A 23,323-nucleotide genomic window follows, 5' to 3' on the forward strand; every position below is an offset into this window, starting at 1 on the left:
TCAAAAATGAGTGACTGACGGGACCCAAAGTAAAAGACTGGATACAAGATGAACTATATGCCACTGGCCCACAAATAATGTCATCATGAATACCACCCACTGTGATGTATCCACTGATATACTGATGTATACTTTACTGTGTCAACTGTACGTACCATTTAATAATGCTGAAATGTGTTTAACTGTTCTCTCAATCAAATTAACAATAAAAAATTTAAAATAAAAAAATGAAGTCTCGGTGTCCTCGGAGGCCACCCTCTCGGAGGCCTACATGGCAGTCCTCAGAGGAAGAGTACAGGATATACTAGCACGGAAGCATAGGGAGGAAACGCTTCACATAGAAAACCTAGAAAGTAGACTACTAGAATTTGAAAGCAAAATAGCCCTGAACAACGAGGCAGTTAGAGGTCACACGTAGAAACTCCAAGCTTTAGCGGAGAGAGAAGTCCAAACTCAAATCCAGGCTATGCAGCACAGATTATAGGAGTCAGGGGACAGAGCGGAGAAACTCCTCGCTTGGTTAAGCCGAAAGGGAAGCAAACTGGGTAAATCAGATAGAGGAGGAGGGAGGAGCACGACATACAACGGCGCCCGCAATTGGGGCAGCATTCGCGCGATACTATACTAGTCTCTATGAGGCTCGTCCGATTAGGGCCGAGGACAACATAGATAACCATCTTTGGGCCATAGACATGCCCCTCCTACGGAGCGAGGAGGCGGAGGCCCTGGACGCAGAGCTCACTATAGAAGAGGTACAGGCCGCCACAGCTAAACAAAAATCAGGGAAGACCCCAGGCCTCAACAGGCTACATGGGGAATTCTTTAAACAGAACAGTAACATACTTGCTCCCTGCCTACTAAATATGTTCTTAGCGGCAATAGACGAGGGGACGCTGCCTCCAGATCTATGTAAGGCCACAGCAGTGGTCATACCAAAACCAGGCAAGCCCCCAGAGAACTGTGGCTCCTACCATCCAATCTCGCTCCTTAATGTTGAAACCAAGGTGCTAGCCTCCATACTAGCCACGCGGCTACTGACGGTCATCACATAGGGACCAGTTGGGCTCTATGCACAAGCGGGCCACACGCCTTAACCTCCGTAGGCTAGCTAGCTGGCTAGATACGGCAAAAGAGCGGACGATCCCCTAAATACTTCCGTCACTCGACGTCGAAAAGGACTTTGACACTGTTCACTGGCCGCTCACGAGTCTGGTGCTGGCGAAATTAGGCTTCTGGCAAAACTTCTGGACATGGATCAACATTTTATATACGAATCCCAGGGCAAGAGTCAGAGTTAATGGAGTTGAATCTGATGAGCTTCCCATCCGGCGGGGGACCAAGCAGGGCTGCCCGCTGTGCCCCCTGCTTTTTGCACTCGTATTGGAGCCACTAGCATATGTAATTAGAGCGCACCCAGACTTAAAAGGGTTCCAGGACCTTGAGAGACACAGTTGATGGATGAACGAATCTCGCTTTACGCAGACAACATCTTACTGTATATATCCAGTCTCAACGCGTCACTCCCACTCATATTCCAATTAGTTGAAGAGTATGGCAAGCAGGCAGGATAAAAAATTAACTGGGGGGGGGGGGGGGGGGGGGAGTCAAATAAATACCCCATTGCGGGTCACTTTGACAAGCATTCCGTGCCAGTACATCTTCCCATCGCTGAAGGGGGTTTCAAATATCTGGGACTCTTCATCTTCACAAACGTGATAGACTGTCTCACCCATAACATTCAGCATGTCCTATCAGAATTGCGAGAAGACGTGGTCAAATAGCGACGTCTTCCTTTGACATTACTCGGAAGAGCCGCCATGTTCAAAATGATTACCTTACCTAAGCTATTGTATATTCTCCAAAATACATATTGTAAAATACCGGAGGCAACTTTCAGGGCAATAAACAACGAAGTGCGAACTTTATTATGCGACTGGTACAGTTTAAAATATTACACAGGGTGTACTACGACAGGGCGTGACTACAGGTAATGGGCAGAGCAGAGACGCCAGATTGCCTGCGGTGCAGGACTGAGCGTAGATCCTTCATACACATTTTATGGCCGTGCCAACCAATACATAGATATTGGACACGGATAATACAAGAACTAAATAACATACTACAAACACAAATCCTGATAGACTCCAAGTATGTTCTTTTAGGCATTCACACAGATGTTGACATCCCGAGATATAAGCTTCTACTAAGTAACTTAGGACTTTTAGTGGCAAAGCAAGATTTAGCTAGATACTGGGGCAGAGCAGAACGCCCCACCATGAAAGAGTGGAGGACTGGCATGGATATGTATATGGGTGCAGAGAAAACGGTATACAAAGCAAGAGGGTGCCAGAGAAAGTTCCGAAAGGTCTGGCAGCCATGGCCGAGTTATTACAACTTGGAGATGGAGGAGGAGGAAACCGATGCAATATAATCCACACAAAGTTACATAATGGCGGAGGGCTCACTATTTTGTATATACAAATAGTTGGGGAAGTTGGTACTTACCTACAGTGGAAGAGAGAAGGTAACTTAAGGGCCACGAAGAAGAAGTGCAATGGCGCAAATTCTGTATCCTTATGAATTGTAATTGTTTCTTACTGTACTGGAAGGATAATATGTTTGAAATACCTGCTGGATGTTTTGTTAATATAAAAAAAAAAAAGAAGGTCATATTCTGTCAAGATGACAACCGTATTATGGGCAAAAACGAACTGGAACATAACAAGACCTTTAAACAAGCTTAAGATATCTTGGAGAAGAAAGCTGTTACAGCTGAGTATAACTAAAGTAAATCTGCAAGAAACAGTAATACTTTTCTTGGTCATGAGGTCAGACATGAAGGTACAAAACGTGCTTTTAGATGCCATACACAATGCAAGCACACTCAAAAGTAAGGATCACATGAGAGCATTTTTGGGCTCGCTGAATGCTATTTTAAGTTTGTACGTAACTTTAACCAACCATTACATAGACGGTTGTAGCTAACTGTGCCTCATCCGGTCTTACTCCAGTTGTTATTGCATACACAGTGCCTACCTTCCTTGATTAACCATCTTAAAACCCCCTAAAGATACAAACTTCAACAAATGGAAGAGGCACTGTTAGAGTCCATAATAATGTACGAGGATCTCAATATGCTAAAGTAAACCGTAGAAATAATGTCTTAAACATCAAATCTTCATAACACCTTAATTAAGTACATCAACATACTTACTGCAGTGACCAGAAAAAGGAAGGTGCACTCTGATAGGAGTCAGACAGGAAAACCACTTGTAGTTGGAATAATTTCTTCTTTTTATTTAAAGTTGCTTGATAAAAAACAGGCACACAGCCAACGAGTTTCGTTCCCTAGTGCCTTGGGAACTTCATCAGGGCTTGCTAGTAATATCAAGTATATTCAAGCGGACCTAGGAAATGTTAGTCGGTCCTGTAAAGTTAGTAAATCGAGAATAATATTGCGTATTCCACTCCACGACTTCGCGAGATTCTGTATAATTTCTAAGGGATATTCAAAATAAGCCACGTAAGTATGAGATAAAATATCGCAGTCACAATAAGACTAGGGTGCAGATCAGGCCCGCAATCGGTATCTTAGTGAATATGATGCGCGCATCCGATAAAGGGCCACTTGGAGTATTTCAATGTTTGGCAAACAATGTTAAGACACAGGCATAAAGTGAAAATCCCGGCTCAATATCTCTGTATCGACGCGTATCCGCCAGACAGTATGATAGCTGTTCTCCGGATCAATATTAGCGAGATACTTACTTCAGTGGCCCATGAAAAGGATACGAGATAATACGATTACCAAGGCAGTGCAGCTCACATAAGGGCTCAGAGCACAGTCATTACTAGAGTTGTGTGCTTGACCCGGGGGCTGATGACGTTGTAGCTAACAACCTGGACAGGGCAGCAAAGTACTGTTGGCATAAATATGTGCCTGAGTGAATGCCCAATACACCATATTCTCTGGCCTTGCCATTGAGGGCGCTCCCAAATTTTAAACCACTTACCTTACACCACGACACGAAGCGTTGGTTAGAGAATAGACTGTCCACATTGGGAAACATGTTTGACCACACCATACTGCTCACATTTTCAGAGGTGACTGAGAAATATGGAACAGGCCTGGGCCATTACTCGACTACAATGCAATGACACATATCATCACAAAGACATTGGGCCAGAGCGAATGTTATGCCTCCGAAACACTGGAATTATTTGCTGAGACGCAAAATGGGCAAGAAGGCAGTGACTCTGTTATATAGCACGCTCCTGGTGTCCCGCCCAGGTCTGGACTGGGAACACATGCCAGCCCTGGAAATTCTGCTGTACCGGCCTTGGTCCCGCCTCACTGAGTACCCTGGTTAACATGGTAGATAAAATGTCATCGTAGGGCAGGAACTGACTGAGTAGGAGTGGGCGAAGCGGCAGGTAAAAACTGTGTCTAGGAATCTGAGAATTAGGTATACCCAATTCAATTAACCTTCACCATACATACCCTACTCCTGTGTGTTGAGCTGCATGTTCCTAGTCCAGGGGTGTGGAATTCCTATAGCCCGATGCCCAGGACATATTGTTTGGGGTCAAGGGTAACTAGTTGCCATGTGTATTTTGTCCTTGGGACAAGTAGGCACAACCCCCTACAGCACAAACCCTTTAGCTGCCAGTTTACAGCAACACATTATGGATCAAGGAAGGGCATTGTCTGCAGTTAAGGTAATATTTGTGTCCAAGTGTTAATGCTGTTCAAACATGTATTTATGGTTCATGAATGCAAAGCTTTTATTTTTAGGATGAGCGCTCCAAGTAAATGTTGTCAACTCGAACTACACTTCTGACAGTGGTTCCAGTATAAAAATGTGTACATGTTTTTAAAGTTTAGCAATATGAGGCTATGTATAATGCTCCCAGAATGCTCTTTGATTAGATGCAAATATTAGCAGAAGCTTGAAAGCAAGATTAATGAGTCTTTGCTTTCAAAATAAAATGTTCACAAAAAATGTAAGTAGGAAAAAAACATTTAGCTAAACTACTGTAAAATTGTAGGTACATTTTCTTTGGAGCATCATTTAGTAAAATGTGTTGATGTATGCTAGCATTTCACAAAGATAGTCATAATTGTAAATCAGTGTAACCAGTTTCAATAAGATTATGGGAAACAAAAATAAACAAGCATTGGCAAAGCCAGCAGGTCTGAAATTGGAGGTGTGTCTTTTGGTTTTGTCAATGTGTGACTTCTTTTGGCAAGGGTTTTGTAAAACCTTATTGGTGTGGGAGCTACCTGGCACTCACCATTATAAAAAACATTGGCAAAAGCAAAGATTGTTTTTGGTTTCTAAAAGCACACATTGCCACAGTAGTTCCTGGCACTGAACAAAACTACTTTGTGTGCTGGTAGGCCCCTTGTGAAAGAGCAGAATGCTGTCACTCACAGTGGACACTTACGGCTACAGCAGCGATAAGCTACCTACTGCACTCGAGAATTCTCTGATTTCGTCACCTGCAGAGCCTCTATTTTTCCTTCAACCCATGGATTAAATATATGTTTCCTCTCAGGACGACCCTGAATCTTGGGCGTCGATTCTACCCTGAAAACTGCCTCCGGTTTCCTCGCACTAACTAAGACTACAACCTTGCCTTCCTTCAGATTTTCTATCGCTTTCTAGAAGTATAGCCAACCTTTTCAACCGCCTGACTGTAGCAGTCATCTTTTCTCAGGCATTATTTGTTCTGTCCTTAAGATGATCCCATGATTGTTTTAAAGGGATCGAGTCGTCATCTACCTCATGTACTTTGAGAACACACATCTATTATTATGTTGTCCTGAGTACTTTAATATAACTTACGTTGGCCTTATTGTTGTATTTTCAGGCCACACCTCGAAAAACTGCCTGAATTTTCTTTTTTTAAACAAACTGTACGTATTCTCACTTGTATGTTTTCTGAATTTTTGCATAATAAATGATTTTGTCCAGTTGGACAGGAATATATAGATTCCATTGTATGTCTCTATAAAAAAAATTATGTCAATCGCTTCCTCCACAGGGACCACTGTTCTTGAAAATAGTCACTCACACTGAAGCCAGCCAATAGAGAGACACAGAATTTTAATAAAAAACAAAAAGGTCATGGTTACTGCCAGACCTAATTATGGGCCCAATTATTAAAGAAAGTCTCAAAAGTGCACCCGTGGCATGTCCTTGCACTGAGTGCAAAAATACTTTTTTTGTGAATTCACAAGAATTTACAGAAGTAGGCCAAGAAATAGTACTCCTAGAAAATATTTGTGAACTGCATTTTAGCATGAGCAAATATACATGCATAGGTTTTCTCATGCGAAAATCTGAGTGCTTGCAAGTTCACTTTCCCTCCAACCACTTTTTTCCCAACCCTGGAAAAAGTTTCACATCTGCCATTGTCAGGAGTAAAATTCCAACCTTTCTCAGTATGGGAAAAGATTTGAGAAGAGTTGGTGAAAACCTTTAAAACATGCAAGTTAATAGGTTTGCACAGACTCAAAAGGGCATTTCATCCCAAGAACAACTGCTTACCGCTACCTTCAGCCCCAGTATGTAGATCTGTGGAAATGTGGCACCATAAGGGAATTGCTAGTATTCAAACCCTACTATGGTATGAGCCCTGGCATAATCAGAGTGGTTATATCAGAGCTCTTATTTAAGGAGATTGCTGCCATAATTTGTTGCCGTTTTACATGGCACAAAAGGGATAAGTGGATATTATTACAGGACAAGTAGATTTATGAGGCAACCTGCCCCATGGACAAGTAGATATTTTATTAAATTCCACACCCTTGCTAGTCTAGATTGCCTTAGATGCCCCCTCACAGATGGCGGATTTCCAATACATGGTTAGGTCTTGCCCCATTATAGCAAGGTATTGGGAGGACACGTTTGCACACCGCAGGAATATAAATATCAGGGACATCGTAGTACACTCACGTTTCAAAACTAATACTTAGTTTGTCCAAACGACAATAGATGAAATTTCACCGGTAGTTGGAACATACAGTTATACACCTTGTAAAGCATGTGATTTAGTGATACAGACTGATACTATTACTTTTAATTGACTTACTGTGAAAGATAAGCGGTTCTCGAATTGCAAAATTATAAACATGATCTACTTACTTTTGTGTCCCTGTAAGCTAGGATACGTAGGGGAAACTGCTCGATCTATAGCAACACACCTCACAGAACATAGTTCAGTGATGAGAATATCTAAACTAGCAGCTCCTTTTGTTAAACAATATCTCGACTTTCAACACGAGCCAGAAGATATTAAATTGGCAATCTGAGAGAAAAACTAAACTACCCAAGAGATTATAAGCACCGAAGTACGAAAAAGAAGATAAGTTAATTGGATCTTTACTCTCAGTACCTATACTCGGGCCATAACAACGATGTACCCTGGGAAAATGCTATTAGATATAAGAATTAATTATGTCTAGGGGCCATTTATTCTGGCCATCCCCATACATGGCATTATGTACTTTCTGTATGTTTACCCCGTGCTTTTATATATTGGCACATCTGAGACCTACATGAGATTTGTTACCCTGTTCAGGTTGATTTTTCCTATTAGGATCATACACTTCTACTTTTTTCAGTCTTTACAGTTGCAATTTTTCTGTGAAATTTATTTTTAGAAATCTTTCTCCAATTTCATTTCATTTTACCCTTAATCCACAGTTATTCTAGCTCATATTGAGATGCTCCTGCCACTCTAGTTTCAGGAACATATCCGGTCTAATTAAATTTTTGGGGATTCTATATTAGTTGTGTCCTTCTTCGCGCTTTATTGGAAAGTTTCACATTGCGAAGACTCACTTCTGCCTTCTCCATAGATTACGAGTGATCGGTCTAGTCTTCTTTTTGCTAATAGATCATTTTACCTCATAGAACCTATCTTGTTATAGTAACAGAGCATTGTTACTTAAATTAGAAATGACACATTTTTGCCTCTCCTCACAATCCATATAAAGGAAATGCACAATCAGGCCCCCGCCCCTGATCTTTTCACATTTCAACGGTTTGCAGATGCCAACGTTAATCACGGAAGTTCAGTGCGTCACTTTACTCGATCATGAATTGGAGAATTCCTTATGGGCATAGCGAATTATCATAACCAAAACTAAATACAAAGGACTATCTTTATTCCATCTTACGCGTTTGTTAACAAACCTCTCCTTATATTTACATCTATGCGTATTTACCATCAAACGTATGGGGGAGGAAGAGAAATAACTGGGTTCGCCCCCCTCAAATGTACAATTTTAGCAAAACAAAGAGCCCAGTAAATCAGCAAAGAATAGCCATGGACATACCCTCCACAATGAGGGAAAAACTTTTTCTTAAAGATCCCTCACCCACCAAGGTTGCCCCTTGGTGGCATGCTTCATCATTGGGGTCCGTCCCGATCCGCTGCGGATCAAGACGTGCTTCATCAGACTAGATACGCAGGAGCACTTTTTTGGTGTTTGTCTATGATGAAGACCAAGTCATGGAAGGGGAGTGGAGTGAAGGTGCTACACAAGTTTAGAAATACCCAACTAGTAGGTCACCATTTTATTTCTGCCGCTAGTCGGTAAGGTTAAAAATCAGGGGAAAGAAGGAAAAGAATATCAATGAATGTATTCCTTGCTTATCTGGTCAACATGTATCGAGCCTTGCCCCTATTGGCTCTTCATCGGGACCCAAGAAACCTAGTTCCTATAGGCACCACCCCTCAAAAGTTCCTCTATAGGAACGTATTCTGTTGCAAGCAATGCAAATGACACAACCTACATACAGTATTAATATGAGGATAATGTCACTGCGTTTCTGTAATACGAGAAAGAAGGGAGAGTTTAAAAACATCAGCCGTGGCTGACACAAATTAATGTTCAAAGCTATGAATGTACAAAACACCCAAGGTGTATTGGTGCTTTTAAAATGCACACAAATCAGTGATTATACTGCATAAAAGTGAGAAACAACCTTTAGCCAGAATTGACTGAAGAAATGCATAACAAGATGAACATACGCATATTTACAAACATACATTTTAGACACCATACTCGTGGGTCATGATCCCACCGGGGAGGGGGCCTGTAGTCAAACCCTGCAAACAGGAAGGTAAAATGCCATAAGTAACATTTACCGCTTGTTTTCAACAATAGAAGCCAATTTCATGCGAGGTATTGACCATGTAGTGTGGTGTCCCAATAAATATCCGCTCATAGCTACACCAGCAGCCACCCTACTGCACTTACTCCATCAAAGCTGCCCTCAGTCACTGCACCTGAATCGGCACACCCGGGGACCGCATCCTGCCGGCGTCTGTCCAAGACCGGGTCTTTTGTGCAGTCACGTAGCGGAGGGCTTCCACATACATGTCTAGGTTGCGGAACACTAGACCGAGCGCATTCCTCAAAAATGGCCACCAAACTTAGCTCAAAAGGGGGAACATTTTGGAAAGGATAAACGCTCATACGATTATCGATATTCTAAACATCTGAAATACAAAGAAGTTAAACAGGCCATCATCGAGGTCAAATTGGCTATCAGTATTTATGAAATTTGGACAAAAAAAGGACTACATGGATGGAATAGAAAACTGGAGGAGTAAGATTTTGGGCATTGAAGAACTCTTCAAAACGGGCTGATTCTGATATTTCTCATGGAGATCTTTTTGCAAGGCTTAAAAACAAAAATTACATTTTTTTTTAGTTCTTCTCTGTTGAATTAAGTTAGGGATACTTTATCTAAGGTCAACAAAGAGTAAATTGAGCTCTCTGGAAGTGATTTAAAATGTTAGTTTGGTACTACGTAGTTTTGTTGTACAAATTTGCTTAGATTAGGTAAAGGAGGAACTGCAGATCTAGAGGAATTGGCCCCATGGGATGTTATTGTCTGTCTTAAGTTTGAACACCCATCTCTGTTCCTTTTTTTTTTAAGTCTCCTTTCCAGGTTGTCTGTATCTTTTATATGTTCCATGACTATCCATTTTAAATCACTGAGTGTGTGTTTTTGTTCAAGATAATGGGATGATATTTTTGTAGTAGTCCGTTGGCACTGCAAGTTGCTCCGATGTTCGCAGATCCTAGTTCTTACTTTGAGTGTTCATGCCCACATAGTACAAATTACAAGGGCAAGTGATCAGGTAGACCACTCTCGATGTATTGTAATGTGTTAAGTTACAGAGTTGCCAAGTCATATCATTGTTAAAGGACACCGTTTTAGTTGCCTCAGTGAAACAGCAGACGCTGCAATTCCCACATGGGTAACGTCAAAGTGTTAGTTAGTGTCCTAGTTTTGTCGTTCACAGTGTATGGCAGAGTGTGTACTAAAACGTCCCTCAGGCTCTTTCCACTTCTGTGGGAGAACATGGGTTTTGGCACAGACAAATATCCACTATTCAAAATATGCCAGTGTTTCAGGATGATTTTAGAGACACAATTGGAAGCTACACTATATGTTGTGATACAGATAGGTCGTGCTTCTTGATCGTTCTGTAGAAAGCGTGGTTCTAGGAGGTCATGGTTGTTTAATGCTCGTTTTTTTGCTTTGGCCACCATTCGTCTGGGGTAGTTCCTGGCTACAATTTCTCATTTAGTTGGTCGGCTTGTATCTTGTAGTCCTTGAGTTTGGCACAGTTCATCCTAATCCCCAGAAACTGGGGCGTAAGCTGTCAAATAGAAGGACGCCGTTTTTTGCCGTGGGTTTCTCATGTGTATTGGTCTTCAGTGTGCCGTTTTCTACAATGATATTCAGATCCAAAAATACCAGCTCCTTTTTTACTCATGGTGTGCATGAACTTCAAAAAAGTATTTTGATCATTTATCCATATTAGGAAGACATTGGCATGTTGTCTCGTGGCCCTCCCAGATTATGAGAATGTCATCCATACATCTCTTCCAAAGTTTAATATGTTAAAAAAAGGGTTTTCTTGATTGAGGATTCTGTGTGTCTCGAGGTGATGTACACTAGGGGCAAAGGTACTCCCCATGCTTGTACCGTGCTGTTGGAGGAATAACATATCCTCGAAAAGAAAAAAAGTTTTCTATGAGGACCCACTTACAGCATTCTAGGATCAGGTTCCTGGGTGTATGATAACACCAATCTGATTCAAATAAATCCTCTTCTATGATGTTAAGAGTTTCTTGGTGGTGTAGACTGGTGTAGAGGCTCTCCACGTCAAGTCCTAGCAAAAGGTCTGTGTCCGGATTGAAGGGAAAGTCCTTTAGGAGGCATAGTACTGCCTTGGTATCTTTTAAATACGTATCTGTTTTATGAACGAGGGGCCTGAGGAAGGAGTCTGCAAATTTAGAAAGGCTCAAGAATTGAGCCAATACCCGACACGTTCGGTCGTCCAGGAGGACTAGTCAAGGATTTATGGATTTTTGGAAAAGTAGGGAGTGATTGGCTTAGAATTATTTAAATAATCTTCCTCTTTTTGCGTAATCCAGTCATGTGCCCTGGCTTCCTCTATCATGCTTCTTATCTGTATTCTTGGGCGTTCCCTGAGGTCCTCCATCAGACGTTGGTAATTTATTTCATCACTCAACAATCTCAAGCATTTATTTCGGTAGGCAACCGCTGTTTGTAGTACTATTTCACCATCTAGTCTGCAGGTTTTATGACCAGGCTTCTATCATGTGATAGTTCATGGATCGTCGTTTGTTCTTCCCTTGTTGTATTATAGAAGACTTTAATGGTTCTCCAATATCTTTGGGAACCGCCTTATAATACTGAACTCGGGGGGGAGAGTAGGGGGGGGGGGTCCTTGAAGAAGGACTTTGGTCTTAAATTGGTGTCCCCTTGATTGTCATCTTGAGGTGCACGTCTTGGTGTTGTGGTCGCACTCCAAACACCAAAGACACACGAGATGCACGTCCGTCGCCGACATAGGCTGGAGATAGGTGCAGCTGGCTTAAAAGCAGACTTACGCGATTGTGTCCTTGACACACCATGAGGTAAACCTCAAAAGAAGTCAACAAAAGATTGAAAAAAGGCCTGTCAAAAAGTGAGAGGGGTATCTCTTCACCAGATCAGCGCTGGCTGGCTCAGAAAGGAAAGAACTGGTGTCAGCATGACTGGGTGGCGCCTATACAGGTACTCTGACATCATTTCCAGCGCGAATGACACAGACAACTTACGCTGAGCCAATCGACACACCTACCAGCACGTAGGTCTACTGCTTACAATAAATCTTCCGGATTCAGCCCGACGCCTGGGGAAATACAAAGGTAAAGAATCTGCTACTAGGGATCTATCAGATGTAAGTATAATCTTAAAATCTCAGCATGCAAAACTGTTCTGGTCAAACCAACCAAGTACTAGTTGAAGGTGTCACACCGAGCAGTGGGTATATCTACGAGTCCATCCTAAAGTACATCACCCTGTGCCCTAATGCACACAGCTGTTGGAATCAGAGCTGTACATAACCAATGATGCACAGTTCCCACCACATGGTTTTCCCATGAAATGCAGGTTTACGTAGCTCTATTGGTCTGTGCACTGTTGGCTCTATGTCAACTGAATTGTGAAAATGGGGGTCTAAATATGTGCTCTTAGGTGTTGATGTGCTCTGTGTATGTGGCTGGATGGGGACTGTGTTTTTTTAATAGAAAAGGAAACCTAATGCCTCTGTCGCTGATGGTTTGTAGTTAGATTGGCCACCTCAGACCATCCAAGGCTAAAAATACCGTAGCAAATCTAAAAAAATAACTAAATGCACTGCTTTAGAGGTTTATAACATGAATAAAATGTTACGTTTCCAACTTACGGTGGCCAGTATATTGCCTCCTCCTAGGTACGAAAACAAATAGCTCTGACCCTTCCTTGTACTTTAAGACACGGAAAAAGAATAAAACACAAAGCCAAATGTACAATGAAACAATACACAAGACACAAGCTGCTCCTGCCCTGAGGATGCACCGGTGTTTGGGCACAATATGGACTGACTTCTTTTGCAAGTGTGCTACCCCATAGACACCTAAGTCTTACCCTCCAAGACCTTAGTTAGGTCTGATCTTTGCCTCAGCCATGATCCTTCTACCAAATGATGGGTGCACCATGCATCTCGTATCTTAACATGCTACAAAGGATGTCCATTATCATTCATCCCATTCCCTTTTTCTCATCTGAAGCCCCACCTAAACAGAACCTCTTTACCGAAACAGAGACTACAATGCCTATTCCACAGGAACCAACAAGTTGCCTTAGACAAAATAAATCACTCATCTTCAGAGACAACCTACCAAGGCGTCCCTTTAGCTCCACAGACCCCAGTGGACTCTAACAATAATTCACACCATGTCAGCAATACTGTGTTGACAATTCAAAGATTTAATTTATATCAACATTGTATTGATATTATGAATGTACACATTTAAAACATTATACACTTCAGAAAAACTGTTTACCAGGGTTCTAGAAATCTAATACTGTACAGGGATAACACATTCTTATTTACACTTCAATGCCCCGTATCTATCTTATCCCATTACATTTTCCACCCTCCAGTTAAGACGTTGTTTTCCCACCATATTATAACTCTGTGTGTTCACCTTATGGCTCTCATACTTTCTCAAATTTCTTAGGGTATCCATGCACTTCATACACCAATTTTTCTACAGTCAAACACCATTACAGGCTTTTGCAAATGCCAGCCTTCCTCCTCACTCTCTTGCAACAGCCCTGCTAGCTATAATGCCAAATTGCAAAAGATACGTGGGTACTTGGGTATGGTGAATCGTGCCTACCTCCCAGCAGTGCCCTCTACACTGGCATATAAAACTAGGCCTCAACAAATCTACTTGCCCACTTGCAATGGCAAGTCAGATTATCAGGGTAAGCTATATTTAGGGCCTACTCGTCCCTTCTGCCGAGCCGACAAACACATGTTCTGTTCACTCACAGAATGAAGGAGCATTAAAGATGCCTTTAAATCTTGTTTTTATCTTGTAACATTTATTCTGTGTTCAGAGACAGAGATCATAAGTCAATTTACATCCACAATTACTTTTCTTTCTCAAACTGCAAAGTTCGAGGATTTATTAGAGTGAACTGTCTCACAAACATGATATACAAAAAGTGTGAAATGAAAGCCAGTATGATGTCATGTTTTATTCTAAAGCACATTTAAATTGCAAAAAAGTGAACTATACAAACATTTTAAAATAGATTTTAATAGTTATGAAAGTCCTTTGTTTTGTAATTCTGTGTGATGAAAAAAATAATTTAATAGGATGAAACAAATCAGAACACTTTACTTGGTGATGTGCAAATGATTACTACGTTTGCTGAAACAATTTCTACAGATTGTTTATACACTATATAATTTTCAAATTAAAACTGCATGTTAGTGGGAACATTTTTGGCCATTAAAATGGAAAATGTGCTGTTTGTAAATAACAGTGCACTACAACCTCATGCTTTAGCGATATCTTTATTAAAAGTGAGTATTTAATCTGGAAGCGCTGGGCAGACTACAGAGGGATATTTCTGGAACCACCGGCGGTTGGGCGGGACGAACAGCGGGTGTGAGTGGTCTGTGGTTGATGGTCCCCCAAGCGAAACAATGAAGGCGGTGGGTCAGCTGTGCGAATGGGTGGAGAGGATTTTATTCCATTGACAGTCATGGGCAGGTTAGCGGTCGGGGGGGAGGGATCCGGGTGTTGGGGGGGGGGGGAACCATAGACTTAGTAGGGCGATATTTGGTTTGAAATGCCCTGCATTATTTTAGTATAAGGAATAAATGTCAAGATGCTGTAATGTGACAATGATTTGGCAGTACTCTCTGGGTTGCAGAGTCTTGCATTATACGTGTTCTTGATCAATAAAATATGTTTTCACAAAAAAAAAGTGAGTATTTAAAGATGAACTGATAAACATTCCTGCGCCCGCATGGATGGCAATGCTATTACTGAACTAAGAGATAGGTCAGGGGTTATGTGTATCCTTATAGTTGGACTAGATTCTTATTATGCATGGAGCAAACTTTTAGCCTGTTAAATAAAACCAAATGAGGGTTATTGTACAGCAGAAATGTTGAGCTCACTTGTGGGAAGGTGCTCTCATGTGCGATAATGAAGAAAAGGGTGGTTCTGCAAAATAAAATATTTGCCTAAAATGACATAAGACCAGTTTATGAGTCAAGTACATTACAGTTAGGTCGAGTAGATTATTCAAGTTGCAGGTCTAGTAAAATGTTTATGATGTTTCAAGGCCTGCAAACTCCTAGTCAATGGTACTTTTTCATATCCGATCTCCTAGCATTTAATTTGACAAACAAATACTAGAAGATTTATAGTCTTTATGCACTTTATTTGAATAAACTGCACTAACACACCCTACAACGTGTATTCTTATATGGATAGGACTAGGGTGTGGTGTATTGCTGACTTAGAATAATCCCATATTCATATTACTGAACCAAGGATAGAAGGCTGGAGTTGGCCTTGTTGGGATTCAAATTCATGGGCTGATTAAAACAAAAAAAATCATCCATTGGAATCTCTTCTCTGCAAACCTCATAGGTTACCATTCTGTGTTTCTATGCCCACCCTTCTATGACCAGCAAACAACCCTGTCTCAGAAGCCCTTCTATTGCCATGCCTCATCTAAATCCATCTACTTTACCACAACTAACAACAAATATGCCCCTGGTGCGCTCTTACCTCAATAAATGCTGTTTACCACATGAGGGCATGTGACTCGGGATACCACTCTTCAGTACTGAAATATTTTACAAATCACGGTATCTTGGTACTTTAGTGGCCAAGAGAAGCTCCCACAATACAACAGATCATGATATAAAAACCAAGATGAAGATGCTGACCTCAGTGACACCAAGACGTTTTGGTAACTATCTTAGGCACAATCCAACATCAGACACAGAGTCATTGCTACAACCAGAGCGAGGGGGCCTCTCTTCAATTGCCATCATTCCACTTCCGACACAGACCTTTCAAGGGGTGTCCAAGCTACATAGTAGCTCGCAGACAGAGACTTCACTCACGCCCAGCCTTTCCCTTGACTTGAAGTTACCCCTACTTTTATAACACATGCAATTGACCTTAGATTTACTGCTAGACAGGGGCGTCACAGACCTCCCACTTTCGCAGCTTAGAGAGGGGATGAGTTTAACATAAAGTCTTTAAAATATTGTACATGGATCTTTTTACTTTTATTGGAGACACTTGTCTCCAAACATAACACTGCAAGAAAACAATATTAGGATGTAAGCGTCAAGTGGCAGAACAAACACATCATGGGAGTATAGAAGGAAGAAAAGGAGGGAGTGATGAATGGATGGATGAACAATTGAACATAATGATGGAGTAATGAGTGAATGGATGGAAGTAAGGCTGGATGAAAGATGGAAAAGAGAACCAAAGGAGGAAGGATGGATAAAGAGATGAGTGGGTGGAAAGAAGGATAGCTGAATGGATGAAGACAAGGAAGGATGAATGGAGAGAAAGGCAGCGGCTAGAGAGAAAGATGGATGAACGACCAAATTCATTGAGAATGTCAATTTCAAAATGCTCTCGGGAAGCAACCGAATAGGAGCTGAGCTTACATGTCTCACTTGCACATTCAGTGCGATTCAGAATATGGTTCAAATCGTTTTTTTTTTTTTAATTCATCTGGCTACACCCCTGATGCTAAACCTCATGGTGAACAGTAAAATCAAGAGTACAAGGTAACACACAACTTTAGTAATTTGCACACCTAATATGATCAACAAAACTTCCAAGCCTTCCCAAAAAAAAAACCTCAGATCTCAAAAGACCGATGTGACAACTTTGTCAATTTCTTCAATGACAAAATCACAAAGATCGATAAAGATAACAACCAGTCACCCAAAGAGAACCCCCCACTCCCCTTCCAGAAAGGAAAATAACCTCCCTTCTCATTTAATGGCCTCACTACCAACGATCACTCTTCAAGACAATAACGTGAGCAACCGCATCAGAGGGCCTCACACATCTCCTAGAAGCTGGAAGGTATTCAACCCACTCCTGGAGGCGGAGATATCTGCTCCGTTGACCGCGTTTAAACCCTCCTCCTACCTTGAGGACCCACTCACAGCATTCCAGGCAAAAAAAGCTCAATCATGCCCTAACACCCCCTCTGGTCAAAGATTAAAAATATTTCCCTGAGGACTGGAGGGATGCCAGACTGCCTCAAACTCGGTCAAGATAAACACCACTGCTCAAAAATCCAGGTGCAGACCCAAACAACCTTAATAACTTCAGAACAGTCTCCAATCTCCGCTTTCTAGTCAATACTCTGGAGAGATGCGTTCTCTCTCAACTAATCCAACATATCGATAGCAACAATCTCCTGGATCCTCATCAATCGGGCTTCAGAAAGGGTTGCAGCACAGAATCAGCTTTTTTGAACATCGTAGATGACCTCCACAAATCCCTGGATACAGACCGATGCTGCCTGCTCATACTCTAAACCTTTCATTGGCTTTTGACATGGTCGACCACAAGCTTCTCTTGGAGTCCCTCCTAAAAAGGATTGGATCGGAAGGGGTGGTCCTACGCTGGTTCAGATCTTTTCTACAAAACCGATTTCAACAAATAAAAATAAACAACCCGACCTCTGACACAACAGCAATTACCCAGAGTGACCCCCAAGGCTCGGTCCTTTCGCCCACATTGTTCAATGTCTACATGGAGCTCCTCACTGTCTAGCCCACAACCACTTTAAACTCAACCAAGATAAGTCTGAAATTCTCCCCATATCAAAGACAGAACAGTACCCACAGATGCAAGAATGGATAAACTTAATTGACGCTCTTAACTGCAAGCTATTCCTAGATGACTACACCCAATCTCAAGGAATCACACTGGACCACAAACTGACCATGAAAGATTATATAAAGAACAGTGCAAAGAGAACCTTGTACAACTTGAAATCAAAATTAAACCCTACCTACTGCCAAACGATCTTAAATTTGCCACTCAAGCAGGGGTGTTGTCTAGATTAGACTATGGGAATGCCACCCTCACAGGCATTGCGAAATCCCACCTCGTCCCCTCTTCGAACCACCCTCAATGCAGCAGCCAAAATGGTCACAAGAATCCAAAAATATAACCACATCACCCCTGTACTGGCTTCCAATTGAAGCTCGCTGCAGTTTTAGAATGGCCTGGTTAACTCACAAAGCCCTTCACAATGAGAAACCAGCTTGCCTCAAAACAGCAGGTCAAAAAAGAAATAAAACGAGCTCTAACACCAGACTCCTCATTCCGCCAAAAGCCCTCAAACAAAAAACCCAGTCACTCTCCTTCTCGTGCAATGCCCCTAAAATCTGGAACTCCATTCCAGAACATATGAAGACTAATCCCTCCTTCTTGAGCTTCAAAAGACAGCTAAAGGATCTCCTCTTAATCCAACATCTCAACTAGCAGGATACCAATCACCCACAAAGCCATGGCCTCAACCCTTGATGTCCTTGTAACCCTTCCCTGATATTTTTCCTCCATCATGCTCAACCCTTGCCCTTTCCCGTTTTGATTTAACTGTTCGTCTATACTCATTATTTGTTGAAGATGTACTGATGTAAAGCGCTCGGATACCCCCCCCCCCCCCCCCCCCCCGAGTCTTGCCAGCGCTACATAACTCTTAAATAAATGTGCAAACCTAAATCTTATAGACAGGTGGTGACCGCATAACACCATTGGTAGAGAACTGATTTTTTTTCCCCTTTTCCACATTTAACATATTGGAAGAATGATTTTCTTTGAGGCAACAAACCGAGCATCTAGTTGACCAGCAACCCAATATTTAGAACTTATTTCTATATACAATCAGGTGTGTGTGAATTAGTCAGTTGAATTTAAGCAACCCAATGATTAAAAAAAAAATATTTATATATCAGGAATATGACGATTTATTGCTGACTCAGACCACTTCTTGACACTTTCCCCAACTCCAGGGCTTTGCGCCCTACAATTATATATTGCACTTTTACCACTGCGGGGGACATACCTGATGATTATCTAAAATCAGTTTGTCTCGTGCGGTGCTTAGGATAACTTAGTGGAGGGTCACACGCTCTACTGAACTAAATGGATTTAATTTGCTCTACACGATTTGCTATATAACACAACAAATCATATGTACAGATCCTATGTATGAAGCTTTAAAGAAGATATATTTAAACACAACCCATAGTAATCTGGTACTTTAGAAAAATGTGATCAAAGTAAGCCACTAAGAATAAAGTATAATTATAATAGTTAATTTACAATAATACACTCTGAGAAAATAAACACTCAAAAAGACCACATAAAATACCATACTTTTCAAAAGTGATCTTAAAAAAAACACACTTTAAAACACCATTAACAAGTAAACTAAGAGTAAAGAAGGCAACAATTGTGAAATTATATATTTTTTTTTAAAATAAACAAGGGACGTTGCCGACAGTGATAAGAGAATGTTCTGGTAACTCCGTAGGACGCACCTTAACATAAAACAACCAAAACAAATTTATAACAATCACGAGCGCCTCGCCACTCCACCCCTACAATTCATGTGACTTCCACTTCGGCCTCCCACGACCCCTCCCGTCACTCTTCCCACAAAGAACTCTCAGGTGGCCTTCTGGTCCCATGATAAATCGCGGACACACTTTCGACAAGACCAGTCATTTTCTTTAACTGAAACTATTGTCCCTTACTATCAGAAAACGAACAGCCGCTCCAGGAATTCCACTGACGTCCCTACTTTCTCCGCCACTCCTGTGTATACCGAAAGTTTCCTACCTGTACTAGAACATTAACACAATTGGTGAAACGTCTGAACAGCATCCAACAGGAACTGCAGAAACGTGCATCCATCCCACGCGCACATTAAGCGCAGCCATTGGCCGGGCGAAAAGACGTTCTCCTAAACTAGCCTTACCATTGGATGTACGCCTTGCGTCATCAGAACAGCTACTACCTACCAGACAACAGACAAATGGCCCCAGCGGGAAAATGCAATCAGCCCAGAGTTTTTTCGGGTCGTGAAGTCGGTAAGGAGGGTGCGTTACGTTTGTCCGTTTAGGCTGTTCCTCTGAGTAGATGTATGACGTCACGTTTCCGTTAAGACAAGAACTTGTTGTGTCATAGTACTGTTTTAGCATGACAATCGAAACTGAGCTGCCAAATCATGTGTTACATGTTGGTATCGCTGTTATGCTTAACTAAACGTGTGACGTATTTAGTTAGTGTGTGCTGGTTTTCGAGCTAACACCCCGCTTTATTTTGGAAATTGCAAACCTCGTTTATGAATTGGGTGGCTTCAAAGCAAGAATGCTTCGTTCAAACTCTCAGCAGATAAAGTGCCTGTCAGAACGGGCGGAAGATGTCACAATTGACCAGAGGCCACTTGGCAGCTATGCAAACGTCAAACAGAGCCTGCCGGGCAGTGATGCCCACATTCCTAGACTTTGGTATGTATGCCCTGAGATGGACACTGCATGGTACGAGTACACATTGTCTACGCTTACAGATTGCTAGTTTCTATCTATCAGTCAATCAGCAATCTTCGGTTTCTTTCGCAAAAATCATAACATGAGTAAAATACAGATAAAACATTCTCAGATAAAATGCCATACTGTATACAAAAAGATATCCGGATTCAGATAACACTTTTCTCACAAGGACAGCACCGATAAGAAAGGGGCTATATTAGAACAGGTACATTCATCCAGTAATAACATTAAATAAAACAAAGTGCAGGACGTACTTGTGCAAAGTGCTTATATGTAAATAGCGGTGTGATAACCCAGGTCAAACAGGATTACTTTAGAAGCAATCCCAGAGTCATTGGATGATCATCCAACTACTCTAGAAGTCATTTTCTCATCCTCAGACATCATCAAGCTCTTGTAGTCATCAGGAGAGTTTAAAAACTCAGCTTGATCATTTCAGGATGACTTGAAAATAACTATCTGATTACTTCACAGGATGTGCTTGCTCTTGATGACTTGAGGATGATTGGAAAATGAGTATCTGACGATTTTACAAGCACAGTTGTATTCATTAAGATACAATTGTTTCTCTTGATTTACTGATTACTTTAAGAACATACTCTCAATTAGGGTGTCATTTTTGTCCTAAAAGTTAAACCTGTTGCGTTATTTTCAGAACTATTTGCTAATTACTGTACGATGAGAACATTTAAATATCACATTTAATTTCTAGTATATGTAAAATATGCATACAATTTGCTTTAGAAAGCCGTCTGTAAGAAGAGTCACAAGTTAATTTTTCGTCTTATCAGTACTGTCTTGAGTATGGGTAAAAACAAGAATCCATTGTGAAAAATAGCAATACATATTAATAATGATGAAAATCTGGCACTAAAGGGAGGGATAATGGAATTAGGCAGCACTGGAGTACAAGATTCAGACGACATTATGCATTAGGAAAATATAAATTATACTGTGAAATATTTAACTAAAATAGACATATGCTTCATATCATGGTAGCTGCCCTTTTACTTTAGTGGAGTGTGAATGAACGATTTAGGACAACCAATCAAGTTCGGAAAGTGTTAAGCAAAAGCAGGCCAGTAAAGTGGCCGTTTATCACAGTGAGTAACAATTTCAGGTGCTGGAGATTCCTTTGGTATTAGGGTCAGCTCTCCCTTGTCTGGGGCCTACCCCAAATCCCACATCCTGCTCCATAGAAAGTGCAATACTTAATAAGGTCTGGTCTGACTAATTATTATAGCTACATGGGCAGAGGGTAGAACCGTAAGCGCTGCCATGGGGAACGGCTAATGAAGTATTAGATTCAAACGAAAACGTCTCAAAAGGAACCGGTGAAAATAAGGTGCGTTATACATGAAGTACTGTTCAAGTAGTAACATGGTCTGCAGTCGTAAATGAGCTCTTACTGGTGGTTTATCATTGGCCAATGATGCTCTCTCGTTGGCCCGCCATTCTGTAAAGGTTTTTTTAGAACAAAGGTAGTCCATTCCATTGTATTATATTGTATGGTTAATAAAACTTTTATAAAAGAAAAGTGAACAAGAAACCGATCAAATCAAAAATAGGTATCACAAGTGCCTAAAACCCTGGTTCGTGTTGGACGTTGATCCAGCGCGAGACCCAGAGGGGAAAAAAAGGGAAAAGAGGGGGATGTGGGAAAAAATATATCAATATACACAACTATCTTTCCTGCATCGCAGACCCGACGTCGCACCAGCTCATTCACATGCGCAGTCTTTGGTGGGGCCCATAACACCAACACTCACACGTCTCCACTCTCGAGTCTACAAACAGGAGAGATGAATAGTTCAAGCGCTGGACATGTGGGGGGGTACCTTATAACCTATAGGGAATAAAAAGCCAATTTACAGAAAATACATTAACATTCGCCACCCATAGATTCCTAATCCCAAACATCAAGGCACTCCACCCACTTGGTCGACGAACCAATTAGTTGGATTGGTTGATGGTGATTTAGAACCAGCTAAAACACATTTTAAGACTCAGAATCCTTTATTCTCTTCATTGAAAAACCACAAACTCATAATTTCTGTTAATCAAATATTTGTTTATCTAAATTTTGTTTGCAATTAATATTAGCATTTGTTTCATCAAAAGTTTTAGAATTTCTAGATTAATTAATTCAAATCGCAAGACATTATATTGACCTATTCTTGCTATCTGGATTTTCTCTAATTCATTTGGCTCTGCATATCCGAATTAGCCGTTAAATTGTCCAAATAAAGCAGGCCGAAGCTCAAAGTCCGAAAGTTCTTTGCTCAGCACGTTACAGTCCCCAAGATCTCCAAAGGACCAGAAATCGTGCAAGCATCTGTCATCGCCAGCATAGACGTCAGGAAATTGGAAAAATGGAACAAGCCAGACCCCTCCCTATTCTACTACTCTTTTTATAATAAATTTTGGGATAAGAGTAAATATTTTTAGGCGGAGAAAGTCTGTGATTGGCTGATCGAAAACTTCCGATTTTTATTCAGTTAGGTTCTCATGGATTTTGCTGGTTCACTTCCGTAGCGTATGTTTGTCCTTGTGCAATAATGTTTTAGGTTAACTTGTATGATCCAATTGTTCATTTAGTCCAGTTTTTACTGACTAAAGTTTGGCAGTCCACCAAGATCCTATCCTTGACCGAGGACATTGGGTGCTCAGGTCTTCAGGAAGTTCACGGAGCCATCCGAGTCTGCGCAGTAGGCATCGCGCTCACGAGGCGGTGGCCACTTCTGAGCTCGATTTCCGATGCCATTTTAGGGTAGGCCCAAATGTCAACTTAAGCGAAACAAACATAAAAGAATAATTA

The 23,323-nt window shown here is 41.3% G+C and overlaps 1 protein-coding gene across 3 annotated transcripts in view; it reads right to left on the reverse strand.

The window, feature by feature from the left end:
- PIWIL2 (piwi like RNA-mediated gene silencing 2) overlaps positions 1–19,926 on the reverse strand; it is a 1,855,951-nt gene extending 1,836,025 nt beyond the window's left edge. For 2 of the 3 annotated variants that reach the window (XM_085633756.1, XM_085633755.1), the window contains exon 1: positions 19,708–19,783. The gene's annotated coding sequence lies outside the window, so the exon portion shown is untranslated. The other variant, XM_085633754.1, reaches the window with a different exon arrangement.
- Positions 19,927–23,323: the final 3,397 nt, after the last annotated feature.

This window comes from Triturus cristatus, chromosome 11 (assembly GCF_964204655.1).
Source record: "Triturus cristatus chromosome 11, aTriCri1.1, whole genome shotgun sequence".
Classification (NCBI taxonomy): domain Eukaryota; kingdom Metazoa; phylum Chordata; class Amphibia; order Caudata; family Salamandridae; genus Triturus; species Triturus cristatus.